Source organism: Schistocerca nitens, chromosome 1 (genome assembly GCF_023898315.1).
Source record: "Schistocerca nitens isolate TAMUIC-IGC-003100 chromosome 1, iqSchNite1.1, whole genome shotgun sequence".
NCBI lineage: Eukaryota > Metazoa > Arthropoda > Insecta > Orthoptera > Acrididae > Schistocerca > Schistocerca nitens.
The window spans coordinates 50,898,231-50,912,307 of NC_064614.1; positions in this window are offsets into that span (position 1 = coordinate 50,898,231).

The window sequence follows — 14,077 nt, forward strand, 5'->3', positions numbered from 1 at the left end:
AAATTCTATGAAAGTGTCTTGATTTTTCTGTAGCCTTGCTTCCATTATTAGCCGTAACGTCAGAATTGCCTCTCTCGTCCCTTTACTTTTCCTAATGGCAAACTGATCGTCACCTAGCGCATTCTCAATTTTCTTTTCCATTCTTCTCAGGATCTATGCACCCAAATTGCGTGAAAATGTAATCACATGTCAGTTCTAGTATATTATATTTGTCCAATGAATACCCGTTTATCACGTGCATTTCTTCTTGGTGTAGCAATTTTAATGGCCAGTAGTGTAATTAGAAGGCGTTGGTAAAAAATAACTGGTTGTGCAGGGTTCTTCATGGCTGCAGACATATAATTAGATAGCTATTGAAGCCTCACTTGGGCCATATGTTGCTAAGCGCCTTGTTAGAAGTTCCTTCCTATCAGCTGTAGGCTATGCTACTTTACTAATTGAAGTCCCGAGCAAGGGTGGACGAGAGCTCGCTAGAAACTCGATACAAGCCGCGAAGCGGCGCTAGCATCGCTGGTTGCGACTCGCGGGTCCAACGATACTACACTCCTGGAAATTGAAATAAGAACACCGTGAATTCATTGTCCCAGGAAGGGGAAACTTTATTGACACATTCCTGGGGTCAGATACATCACATGATCACACTGACAGAACCACAGGCACATAGACACAGGCAACAGAGCATGCACAATGTCGGCACTAGTACAGTGTATATCCACCTTTCGCAGCAATGCAGGCTGCTATTCTCCCATGGAGACGATCGTAGAGATGCTGGATGTAGTCCTGTGGAACGGCTTGCCATGCCATTTCCACTTGGCGCCTCAGTTGGACCAGCGTTCGTGCTGGACGTGCAGACCGCGTGAGACGACGCTTCATCCAGTCCCAAACATGCTCAATGGGGGACAGATCCGGAGATCTTGCTGGCCAGGGTAGTTGACTTACACCTTCTAGAGCACGTTGGGTGGCACGAGATACATGCGGACGTGCATTGTCCTGTTGGAACAGCAAGTTCCCTTGCCGGTCTAGGAATGGTAGAACGATGGGTTCGATGACGGTTTGGATGTACCGTGCACTATTCAGTGTCCCCTCGACGATCACCAGTGGTGTACGGCCAGCGTAGGAGATCGCTCCCCACACCATGATGCCGGGTGTTGGCCCTGTGTGCCTCGGTCGTATGCAGTCCTGATTGTGGCGCTCACCTGCACGGCGCCAAACACGCATACGACCATCATTGGCACCAAGGCAGAAGCGACTCTCATCGCTGAAGACGACACGTCTCCATTCGTCCCTCCATTCACGCCTGTCGCGACACCACTGGAGGCGGGCTGCACGATGTTGGGGCGTGAGCGGAAGACGGCCTAACGGTGTGCGGGACCGTAGCCCAGCTTCATGGAGACGGTTGCGAATGGTCCTCGCCGATACCCCAGGAGCAACAGTGTCCCTAATTTGCTGGGAAGTGGCGGTGCGGTCCCCTACGGCACTGCGTAGGATCCTACGGTCTTGGCGTGCATCCTTGCGTCGCTGCGGTCCGGTCCCAGGTCGACGGGCACGTGCACCTTCCGCCGACCACTGGCGACAACATCGATGTACTGTGGAGACCTCACGCCCCACGTGTTGAGCAATTCGGCGGTACGTCCACCTGGCCTCCCGCATGCCCACTATACGCCCTCGCTCAAAGTCCGTCAACTGCACATACGGTTCACGTCCACGCTGTCGCGGCATGCTACCAGTGTTAAAGACTGCGATGGAGCTCCGTATGCCACGGCAAACTGGCTGACACTGACGGCGGCGGTGCACAAATGCTGCGCATCTAGCGCCATTCGACGGCCAACTCCGCGGTTCCTGATGTGTCCGCTGTGCCGTGCGTGTGATCATTGCTTGTACAGCCCTCTCGCAGTGTCCTGAGCAAGTATGGTGGGTCTGACACACTGGTGTCAATGTGTTCTTTTTTCCATTTCCAGGAGTGTAATACGGATCGCGGTCGATAACTGCAACCCCTAACAAGTGTGGTATCCAACGTCGATACCACACTTCTGTTACTATTTCCTACTGAAAATGTAGCACTCCTCACATCCTTTAACACTAGCTCTCGTTGCAAGGGCTATGCAAAACGAAGGAACAGATTTCAAACTTTTATTGCTTTCAAACCACCAAAGCAGTTTTGAATTTGATAGCAAGAGACAGCTGCTTCGTGTGTGGCAAGTAATGAACCACCGTTTTGTCATTTGTCACGTAACACATGCTGCTCAAATTGAATTGATAAAGAATTGAACTTTTCTCTTTCCACAAACTTATGATTTGTATTTCTATCTTTTATAGTTTAGAAGCAATAAAAGTTTGAAATCTATTGCTTCTTTTTGAATGGCCCTGTGTACAATGTGACTAACGTAAGATGCAACGCCCATTTTATTTTATGAACGGCTACACATACCGAAACATGGTTTTCGGTAAACATTAAAGCATCAAAAAGCACGTGGTTTTTTGTTTGGCTAACGTTCTTAGCGCTGGCATCAACGAAATTACTGAAGTAGTTACGTCTCCTTAAATGGAACAGAATACTTTTTATAACTGCATTCGATAGCTGTTGAGAAGACCATAACAGTGATACAGCGTGTGTTAATGTTGTGCTTGAAACCAGCCATAAGAGAGTTCGTGAAATGTCCATGAACTTGAGGTGTGTGTGTGTTGGGGTTTATGGGCGCTCAACATCGAGGTCATCAGCGCCCTCCATGAACTTGAAAGCACAGTGGCCGTAATCGACGTCAGCGGTGGAAACACAACCGAGCAGAACTTCGTGCTACACTCTGTCAGAATGTCAACGCATTTGCCTGTTTACTTGTCTGCACTGCAGGCCGCTCATATCTGCTTCAACATTGATTGCGTGCAGCCGTGTACACGAATGAGAAGTTCAACATACTTCTTTTATATGGTGAATTTAAAAGAAATGCCGTAATAACAGTACAGTGGGATAGAGCCATCTGTCCTCATCGCCAATATCCGACGCGCCAGGCAATTGCACGAATTATTAATACGCTATTGCGGACAGGCTGCTTGAACGTCCAAAAGAGGACAAGAAAGAAGCCTGCGACTGACAGAGGACTCGAAGAAGCTTTCCTTATTGCGACACTCATGAATCCGCATGGAGGTACCAGGAATATTGCCAAAGAATGTGGAATCTGGCATGTGAGTGCCATTAGCAGGTCTCCAACGACACAATTTCTATCCGTATCATCTGGCACTACATCAGGCACTCGAGGATCGACATTGCGAACGTCGTACAAAATTTTATCGTTTTGTCCTTCAGCAGCTGAGAGACGACCCTATGTTTTTCAAAGATGTGCGCTTCACTCACGAAGCAACGTTTACCAACCGAAAATTGACACTGGTTTCGTCAGGTACAACATCAACGAGCGTGCGGCATCACAGAAAATTACATTGAGGGAGCTTACCTCATCTCAGGCGTTCTAAATAGTCATTCAAACGCACCCTTTCCAACGAAAGTCCTGAAGAGGAACCACTAGATATTCGACAATGCACGTGGCTGCAATACGACAATTTTCATCTCACTGTTCCCATGTTTCGAAGGAAATACTGAACGAGAATTTTCTTGGACGTTGTATAGGACGAAATTCTGTCGCCAAATGGCTTGCGAATTTCCCCGATGTGACTCCTTTTGATTTCTTTCTTTGGGGAGCACTCAAAGATGCTGTCTAAGACGAAGGTCACACTATGTGAGACGATATGTGTCGTCAAACCGCCGGAGAAGGCTCTATTATATCATCCACTGCAAGTACATCTGTTCATCGTTCTTTCGGTTAATAACTTCTTTATTACAATTACGTGTGTACAATGTTACAAGTAAGTTTTCTGTCTGTGTAGCACGTAGCTGGTAACACTGTCATTACGCGCTTACTTTTAGCATGAAACGACGTTTTATTCAGAAGAGTATTTATTTCGCAGTGTACAGGTGGTCACCAAGGCATTTTTAATAAAATGTTTGGTTCAAGGAATGTATACCATGTGATGTAATTTAGAGCAGTGTAGGTAGAGACAGTTGTCAGACAGTATGTACACTGCTGGCCACCGTAAATGCAACACCAAGAAAGACAAGAGGTAGCACAACAAGATTTATTTTGTAGATAACATGTTGACCAAGTATCAAATGATTACGTTTATAGACGTCTGTGACATGTGGTTCCTGCCAGAATCAGTAGCCAGAGTAGCCGCCATTGTTGGATATCACCGCTGCCACACGTCTCGGCATTGAGACAAAGAGACGTTGGATGTGTTCCTGGGGTACAGCAGCCCAAGCAGCTTCCACGCGTTGCCAAAGATCATCCAGTGTGGCAGCTGGGGATGTAATCTGGGTCACTAGTTGAGCAACCATGGACCACATGTTTTCTATCGGCGAAAGATCCGGAGAGCGAGCCGGCCAGGGAAGGAATTCAATCTGGTTATTGACGAAGAACCTTTGGACAATGCGTGCCACGTGTGGTCGCGCATTATCCTGTTGAAATATGGCTGTGGCCGAGCCCTGAAGGTAAGGAAGGACAACTGGCTCCAGCACCTCGGATATATAGCGCCGGCTATTTAAAGCACCGGCAATGCGTACTAGAGGCGTGCGAGAGTAATATCCATTACCGCCCCATACCATAATACCCGGTGCAATACCAGTGTGGCGGTGCATAATGCAGCTGTCCAGCATCCTCTCTCCACGGTGTCTTCACACTCGAATCCGACCATTGTGGTGCTGCAGACAGAAGCGTGCCTCGTCAGTAAAGACAACGTCATTCCATTCTGCCGTCCACATCCGTCTGTCATCACACCATTGGCGACGGAGACGTCTGTGGTTGTGTGTCAATTGTAGACCAAGCAATGGACGTCTCGCGGACAGACCACTCTGCTGTAAACGGCGTCGAATGGTACGCGCAGACACTGGATGATGCGTTACAGACGCAATGTGCTGTGCTATGGTTCGGGATGTCACTGAGCGATCCGTCACTGCCATGCGCACAATTTGCCTATCAGCACGTGCAGTGGTGCACCGAGGTGAATGCGATCGACCACGTCGGTCCGTCGTACCCTCCTGCATCCAACGGTCACATATCCGCATTACAATTGTTTGGTTTCGTCCAACACGACTAGCGATTTCTCTGTATGATAATCCACAATCTCGGTAAGCCACTATCCTTCCTCTGTCGAACTCTGATACTTGATCAAAAGATGTTCGCTGTTGTCTACTAGGCATAACTGATCGTCTTGTGAAACAACCACAGGGTAAACACACGTGCCGAACGTACACTCGTCGAAATCGCCAAGGCTTAAATGGCGCTATGAGGTGGCGCCACAGGCGCGCGTGATGTGCGTCTGCGCTGAAATTCTAATCAGTTGCATATCTCATCGCTGCAAACCCATGGTGTAAATTTCACTTGATTCGGATGCTTCCTTCAGGGTGTTGCATTTACGGTGGCCAGCAGTGAATTTTACCTCTAAGAAGCACAGGAAAGGTAGCTCAAATCTTCCTTCTAACACTTACATATTTAATAAAGTAGTTGCTTTTCGCAGCGTATAAGACCCCTTTATTTTTGAAGAATGAACAATTGATTTCTCTTTTTCAGCTCACTTAAGCCTGGGAGGATGCACAAATGTGAAATAGTTGCCCTAATCCCTTTGTGATACGCTAGATTCTAGCGTATTTCGTATTTCCATATACCTGCATATAGGTGGCAATTTGGTTCAAAGGGAAATAAAGCTTTATTCTCGTGGCACAGGCCTACCTTACGGTGTAAAACTACGCAGCCTGGTCTGAGGCGCCTGCTTGACTGTGTTTCCACCTTGTAAAGGTACATCCTCCTCTGGCATTACTTTTCATCATCGGCAGTAGTCGATATGAGTAACATTTTTCAAAGTATTGACAGGTCAATATTATCTCATCTGTTGTTCTGAAACGTTTCATATAATTTTATACACATTATGTTATATTTCAAGCTAAAATTTATGAAGAGAAATTACTTTGTTTTCGATGTGACAATCGATAGGCACTAATTCTGAATGTAGAGTTAAAATTGTTTTTGTTTTTTTAATGTGAAATCACGAAATATTTGACAAACTTATAATATCTGTTGTTAATTACGTAGTCCAGCTCTGTTTATTATGTTTCTGCGTTAATGTACGAAATAATACTCGAAACTAATAGACATTCATTTGTCACAAAAAAAATTGTAAACCCTTTGCAATACTGTTATTACCGCAGAGAGAAGGTAGTAGTAAGCTTGCCTCTAATGTGATCGGACGTATTTTTGTTTTTTGAGCAAACAATGTGATTTCGTCTTTGTTAATGTGAAAATTCAAAAGACTCTGTGATATGTCAAACTACGACAAAATAAATTAACGTAAAAACAAATGTTCTGCAACGACATTCTTCAAAATTATTGAGATTAGTTGAACCATGAGAACCTACAATGTGAGAATTTCAGCTTCAAGAATCAGACGCCTAGACAAGAACAACTGGATCCAGCTCTACAAGAAAAGATAAGTAAATTAAAAAGTTAATTGTAATGTAACTTCTGTCAAATCATCAGAAAAACCTTTGCACATTGGTGAACCGTTTCCAGCCATCGTGCAAATCCTAGGACATTCTCGAACTTTTGTACTTTAATGTCAACAATAACAAACGCTGGTTCCTATTATTGTCTTCTCAATAGCTATCGAATGCATTTATAAAGAGTATAACTTTCCATTTTAAAAATCGTACCTACTTCTACGTCTTAGTTGATACCAGAGCTAAGAATAGTAACCAAAAAAATAACATAAGTGCCCTTCGACTCTCTAGCATCTGTTGAATATCGCGTTTCGATAAGTGTAACCGTTCACAAAACAAAAAGGCTATTACGCCTTTCGTCACTCCACCTATATAGTGCTCAATTCCTCATTACATGCGGGTGTACGGATACCTTTGATCAGAGAGTGTAATTAAGGACTTTCAATGTATGTGCCAGACTGAGATGCTCAGGTGTCATAGGAGAGGACGACATGGCAGGGGGTAGTCGGATGCGGAAAGCAAAGAGAAGAGCATAGCGTTCGATGAATAGCAGAGAGTGACAGAATTTTTGCTGGAGTGAAAATCTGTACAACACTAGCGTAGCAGAGAATGTGTGAAACCTAAGTTTTTTAGGTGTGGATGGTGGCATAGGTATGTAACCTCCACGTTCCCCAAGGTAGTGAGGGCTTTGTGATGTATTATTAGCGTGTAGGATTTCTACATTAGTTTGTAGTCAAAACTTTGGCGTACGATGGTAGTCCGAGCATTTTAATGTGTTAGCTAATGGTATATTACCACTTTAAGAGGTAAAATTACTTTTTACAACAAAATTATATTCAGCATTATAATTACCGTCGCAGAAGAGAAATTTTCACGTAACTCTCACTAGTGCATTTTAAATTATCAAGTAAATATATATAGGACATTGAGTAGAAATACGATAACATGGTTGATTTGTTTGTTTCCAAAACCTGCAATTTCAGAAAGATCAAAGGTAACAGAATTGTATTTGATTAAGAAGCACGGTAATATATCTTTTCAAGTTCAAGTTTTCATCCATATGCAGACCCAAAAATTTGGAGTATTCTGCCGTGTTTCATTATCTTTATCAGTTTTTTGTATGATTTTATATGTTGTGAAGAACTAATACAATGTGTTTTCTCAAATACAGGACCACTTGATTATTATATGAAACATATCAACAATCTTTTCTGTTCCTTTCTCTCATATGGGATTTACTAAAATATTAATATCGTCAGCAAAAATACCAATTATGCTTGTTGTATGTTAAGTCGACGGTCATTCTCATGTTTAAGGAACAGTATTGGACAAAAGATGAGCCCAGAGGCAATTCCTTTGTGATTTCTTACCAGTCACAAAAATTTTATACCGTAGGATTATTGTTTGAGTTATTCAGCCCAGCGCTGTGTTTTTTGTTTATTATTACGATTCAAGCCCATTTGTGTGTATCGTCATCAATTCCATAAAAGGATTTTTCTCCGAAGTAAGCGGCGCTAGCATCGCTGGTTGCGACTCGCGGGTCCAACGATACTACACTCCTGGAAATTGAAATAAGAACACCGTGAATTCATTGTCCCAGGAAGGGGAAACTTTATTGACACATTCCTGGGGTCAGATACATCACATGATCACACTGACAGAACCACAGGCACATAGACACAGGCAACAGAGCATGCACAATGTCGGCACTAGTACAGTGTATATCCACCTTTCGCAGCAATGCAGGCTGCTATTCTCCCATGGAGACGATCGTAGAGATGCTGGATGTAGTCCTGTGGAACGGCTTGCCATGCCATTTCCACTTGGCGCCTCAGTTGGACCAGCGTTCGTGCTGGACGTGCAGACCGCGTGAGACGACGCTTCATCCAGTCCCAAACATGCTCAATGGGGGACAGATCCGGAGATCTTGCTGGCCAGGGTAGTTGACTTACACCTTCTAGAGCACGTTGGGTGGCACGAGATACATGCGGACGTGCATTGTCCTGTTGGAACAGCAAGTTCCCTTGCCGGTCTAGGAATGGTAGAACGATGGGTTCGATGACGGTTTGGATGTACCGTGCACTATTCAGTGTCCCCTCGACGATCACCAGTGGTGTACGGCCAGCGTAGGAGATCGCTCCCCACACCATGATGCCGGGTGTTGGCCCTGTGTGCCTCGGTCGTATGCAGTCCTGATTGTGGCGCTCACCTGCACGGCGCCAAACACGCATACGACCATCATTGGCACCAAGGCAGAAGCGACTCTCATCGCTGAAGACGACACGTCTCCATTCGTCCCTCCATTCACGCCTGTCGCGACACCACTGGAGGCGGGCTGCACGATGTTGGGGCGTGAGCGGAAGACGGCCTAACGGTGTGCGGGACCGTAGCCCAGCTTCATGGAGACGGTTGCGAATGGTCCTCGCCGATACCCCAGGAGCAACAGTGTCCCTAATTTGCTGGGAAGTGGCGGTGCGGTCCCCTACGGCACTGCGTAGGATCCTACGGTCTTGGCGTGCATCCTTGCGTCGCTGCGGTCCGGTCCCAGGTCGACGGGCACGTGCACCTTCCGCCGACCACTGGCGACAACATCGATGTACTGTGGAGACCTCACGCCCCACGTGTTGAGCAATTCGGCGATACGTCCACCCGGCCTCCCGCATGCCCACTATACGCCCTCGCTCAAAGTCCGTCAACTGCACATACGGTTCACGTCCACGCTGTCGCGGCATGCTACCAGTGTTAAAGACTGCGATGGAGCTCCGTATGCCACGGCAAACTGGCTGACACTGACGGCGGCGGTGCACAAATGCTGCGCATCTAGCGCCATTCGACGGCCAACTCCGCGGTTCCTGATGTGTCCGCTGTGCCGTGCGTGTGATCATTGCTTGTACAGCCCTCTCGCAGTGTCCGGAGCAAGTATGGTGGGTCTGACACACTGGTGTCAATGTGTTCTTTTTTCCATTTCCAGGAGTGTAATACGGATCGCGGTCGATAACTGCAACCCCTAACAAGTGTGGTATCCAACGTCGATACCACACTTCTGTTACTATTTCCTACTGAAAATGTAGCACTCCTCACACCCTTTAACACTAGCTCTCGTTGTAAGGGCTATGCAAAACGAAGGAACAGATTTCAAACTTTTATTGCTTTCAAACCACCAAAGCAGTTTTGAATTTGATAGCAAGAGACAGCTGCTTCGTGTGTGGCAAGAAATGAACCACCGTTTTGTCATTTGTCACGTAACACATGCTGCTCAAATTGAATTGATAAAGAATTGAACTTTTCTCTTTCCACAAACTTATGAATTGTATTTCTATCTTTTATAGTTTAGAAGCAATAAAAGTTTGAAATCTATTGCTTCTTTTTGAATGGCCCTGTGTACAATGTGACTAACGTAAGATGCAACGCCCATTTTATTTTATGAACGGCTACACATACCGAAACATGGTTTTCGGTAAACATTAAAGCATCAAAAAGCACGTGGTTTTTTGTTTGGCTGTCGTTCTGAGCGCTGGCATCAACGAAATTACTGAAGTAGTTACGTCTCCTTAAATGGAACAGAACACTTTTTATAACTGCATTCGATAGCTGTTGAGAAGACCATAACAGTGATACAGCGTGTGTTAATGTTGTGCTTGAAACCAGCCATAAGAGAGTTCGTGAAATGTCCATGAACTTGAGGTGTGTGTGTGTTGGGGTTTATGGGCGCTCAACATCGAGGTCATCAGCGCCCTCCATGAACTTGATAGCACAGTGGCCGTAATCGACGTCAGCGGTGGAAACACAACCGAGCAGAACTTCGTGCTACACTCTGTCAGAATGTCAACGCATTTGCCTGTTTACTTGTCTGCACTGCAGGCCGCTCATATTTGCTTCAACATTGATTGCGTGCAGCCGTGTACACGAATGAGAAGTTCAACATACTTCTTTTATATGGTGAATTTAAAAGAAATGCCGTAAGAACAGTACAGTGGGACAGAGCCATCTGTCCTCATCGCCAATATCCGACGCGCCAGGCAATTGCACGAATTATTAATACGCTATTGCGGACAGGCTGCTTGAACGTCCAAAAGAGGACAAGAAAGAAGCCTGCGACTGACAGAGGACTCGAAGAAGCTTTCCTTAGTGCGACACTCATGAATCCGCATGGAGGTACCAGGCATATTGCCAAAGAATGTGGAATCTGGCATGTGAGTGCCATTAGCAGGTCTCCAACGACACAATTTCTATCCGTATCATCTGGCACTACATCAGGCACTCGAGGATCGACATTGCGAACGTCGTACAAAATTTTATCGTTTTGTCCTTCAGCAGCTGAGAGACGACCCTATGTTTTTCAAAGGTGTGCGCTTCACTCACGAAGCAACGTTTACCAACCGAAAATTGACACTGGTTTCGTCAGGTACAACATCAACGAGCGTGCGGCATCACAGAAAATTACATTGTGGGAGCTTACCTCATCTCAGGCGTTCTAAATAGTCATTCATACGCACCCTTTCCAACGAAAGTCCTCAAGAGGAACCACTAGATATTCGACAATGCACGTGGCTGCAATACGACAATTTTCATCTCACTGTTCCCATGTTTCGAAGGAAATACTGAATGAGAATTTTCTTGGACGTTGTATAGGACGAAATTCTGTCGCCAAATGGCTTGCGAATTTCCCCGATGTGACTCCTTTTGATTTCTTTCTTTGGGGAGCACTCAAAGATGCTGTCTAAGACGAAGGTCACACTATGTGAGACGATATGTGTCGTCAAACCGCCGGAGAAGGCTCTATTATATCATCCACTGCAAGTACATCTGTTCATCGTTCTTTCGGTTAATAACTTCTTTATTACAATTACGTGTGTACAATGTTACAAGTAAGTTTTCTGTCTGTGTAGCACGTAGCTGGTAACACTGTCATTACGCGCATACTTTTAGCATGAAACGACGTTTTATTCAGAAGAGTATTTATTTCGCAGTGTACAGGTGGTCACCAAGGCATTTTTAATAAAATGTTTGGTTCAAGGAATGTATACCATGTGATGTAATTTAGAGCAGTGTAGGTAGAGACAGTTGTCAGACAGTATGTACACTGCTGGCCACCGTAAATGCAACACCAAGAAAGACAAGAGGTAGCACAACAAGATTTATTTTGTAGATAACATGTTGACCAAGTATCAAATGATTACGTTTATAGACGTCTGTGACATGTGGTTCCTGCCAGAATCAGTAGCCAGAGTAGCCGCCATTGTTGGATATCACCGCTGCCACACGTCTCGGCATTGAGACAAAGAGACGTTGGATGTGTTCCTGGGGTACAGCAGCCCAAGCAGCTTCCACGCGTTGCCAAAGATCATCCAGTGTGGCAGCTGGGGATGTAATCTGGGTCACTAGTTGAGCAACCATGGACCACATGTTTTCTATCGGCGAAAGATCCGGAGAGCGAGCCGGCCAGGGAAGGAATTCAATCTGGTTATTGACGAAGAACCTTTGGACAATGCGTGCCACGTGTGGTCGCGCATTATCCTGTTGAAATATGGCTGTGGCCGAGCCCTGAAGGTAAGGAAGGACAACTGGCTCCAGCACCTCGGATATATAGCGCCGGCTATTTAAAGCACCGGCAATGCGTACTAGAGGCGTGCGAGAGTAATATCCATTACCGCCCCATACCATAATACCCGGTGCAATACCAGTGTGCCGGTGCATAATGCAGCTGTCCAGCATCCTCTCTCCACGGTGTCTTCACACTCGAATCCGACCATTGTGGTGCTGCAGACAGAAGCGTGCCTCGTCAGTAAAGACAACGTCATTCCATTCTGCCGTCCACATCCGTCTGTCATCACACCATTGGCGACGGAGACGTCTGTGGTTGTGTGTCAATTGTAGACCAAGCAATGGACGTCTCGCGGACAGACCACTCTGCTGTAAACGGCGTCGAATGGTACGCGCAGACACTGGATGATGCGTTACAGACGCAATGTGCTGTGCTATGGTTCGGGATGTCACTGAGCGATCCGTCACTGCCATGCGCACAATTTGCCTATCAGCACGTGCAGTGGTGCACCGAGGTGAATGCGATCGACCACGTCGGTCCGTCGTACCCTCCTGCATCCAACGGTCACATATCCGCATTACAATTGTTTGGTTTCGTCCAACACGACTAGCGATTTCTCTGTATGATAATCCACAATCTCGGTAAGCCACTATCCTTCCTCTGTCGAACTCTGATACTTGATCAAAAGATGTTCGCTGTTGTCTACTAGGCATAACTGATCGTCTTGTGAAACAACCACAGGGTCAACACACGTGCCGAACGTACACTCGTCGAAATCGCCAAGGCTTAAATGGCGCTATGAGGTGGCGCCACAGGCGCGCGTGATGTGCGTCTGCGCTGAAATTCTAATCAGTTGCATATCTCATCGCTGCAAACCCATGGTGTAAATTTCACTTGATTCGGATGCTTCCTTCAGGGTGTTGCATTTACGGTGGCCAGCAGTGAATTTTACCTCTAAGAAGCACAGGAAAGGTAGCTCAAATCTTCCTTCTAACACTTACATATTTAATAAAGTAGTTGCTTTTCGCAGCGTATAAGACCCCTTTATTTTTGAAGAATGAACAATTGATTTCTCTTTTTCAGCTCACTTAAGCCTGGGAGGATGCACAAATGTGAAATAGTTGCCCTAATCCCTTTGTGATACGCTAGATTCTAGCGTATTTCGTATTTCCATATACCTGCATATAGGTGGCAATTTGGTTCAAAGGGAAATAAAGCTTTATTCTCGTGGCACAGGCCTACCTTACGGTGTAAAACTACGCAGCCTGGTCTGAGGCGCCTGCTTGACTGTGTTTCCACCTTGTAAAGGTACATCCTCCTCTGGCATTACTTTTCATCATCGGCAGTAGTCGATATGAGTAACATTTTTCAAAGTATTGACAGGTCAATATTATCTCATCTGTTGTTCTGAAACGTTTCATATAATTTTATACACATTATGTTATATTTCAAGCTAAAATTTATGAAGAGAAATTACTTTGTTTTCGATGTGACAATCGATAGGCACTAATTCTGAATGTAGAGTTAAAATTGTTTTTGTTTTTTTAATGTGAAATCACGAAATATTTGACAAACTTATAATATCTGTTGTTAACTACGTAGTCCAGCTCTGTTTATTATGTTTCTGCGTTAATGTACGAAATAATACTCGAAACTAATAGACATTCATTTGTCAAAAAAAAAAATTGTAAACCCTTTGCAATACTGTTATTACCGCAGAGAGAAGGTAGTAGTAAGCTTGCCTCTAATGTGATCGGACGTATTTTTGTTTTTTGAGCAAACAATGTGATTTCGTCTTTGTTAATGTGAAAATTCAAAAGACTCTGTGATATGTCAAACTACGACAAAATAAATTAACGTAAAAACAAATGTTCTGCAACGACATTCTTCAAAATTATTGAGATTAGTTGAACCATGAGAACCTACAATGTGAGAATTTCAGCTTCAAGAATCAGACGCCTAGACAAGAACAACTGGATCCAGCTCTACAAGAA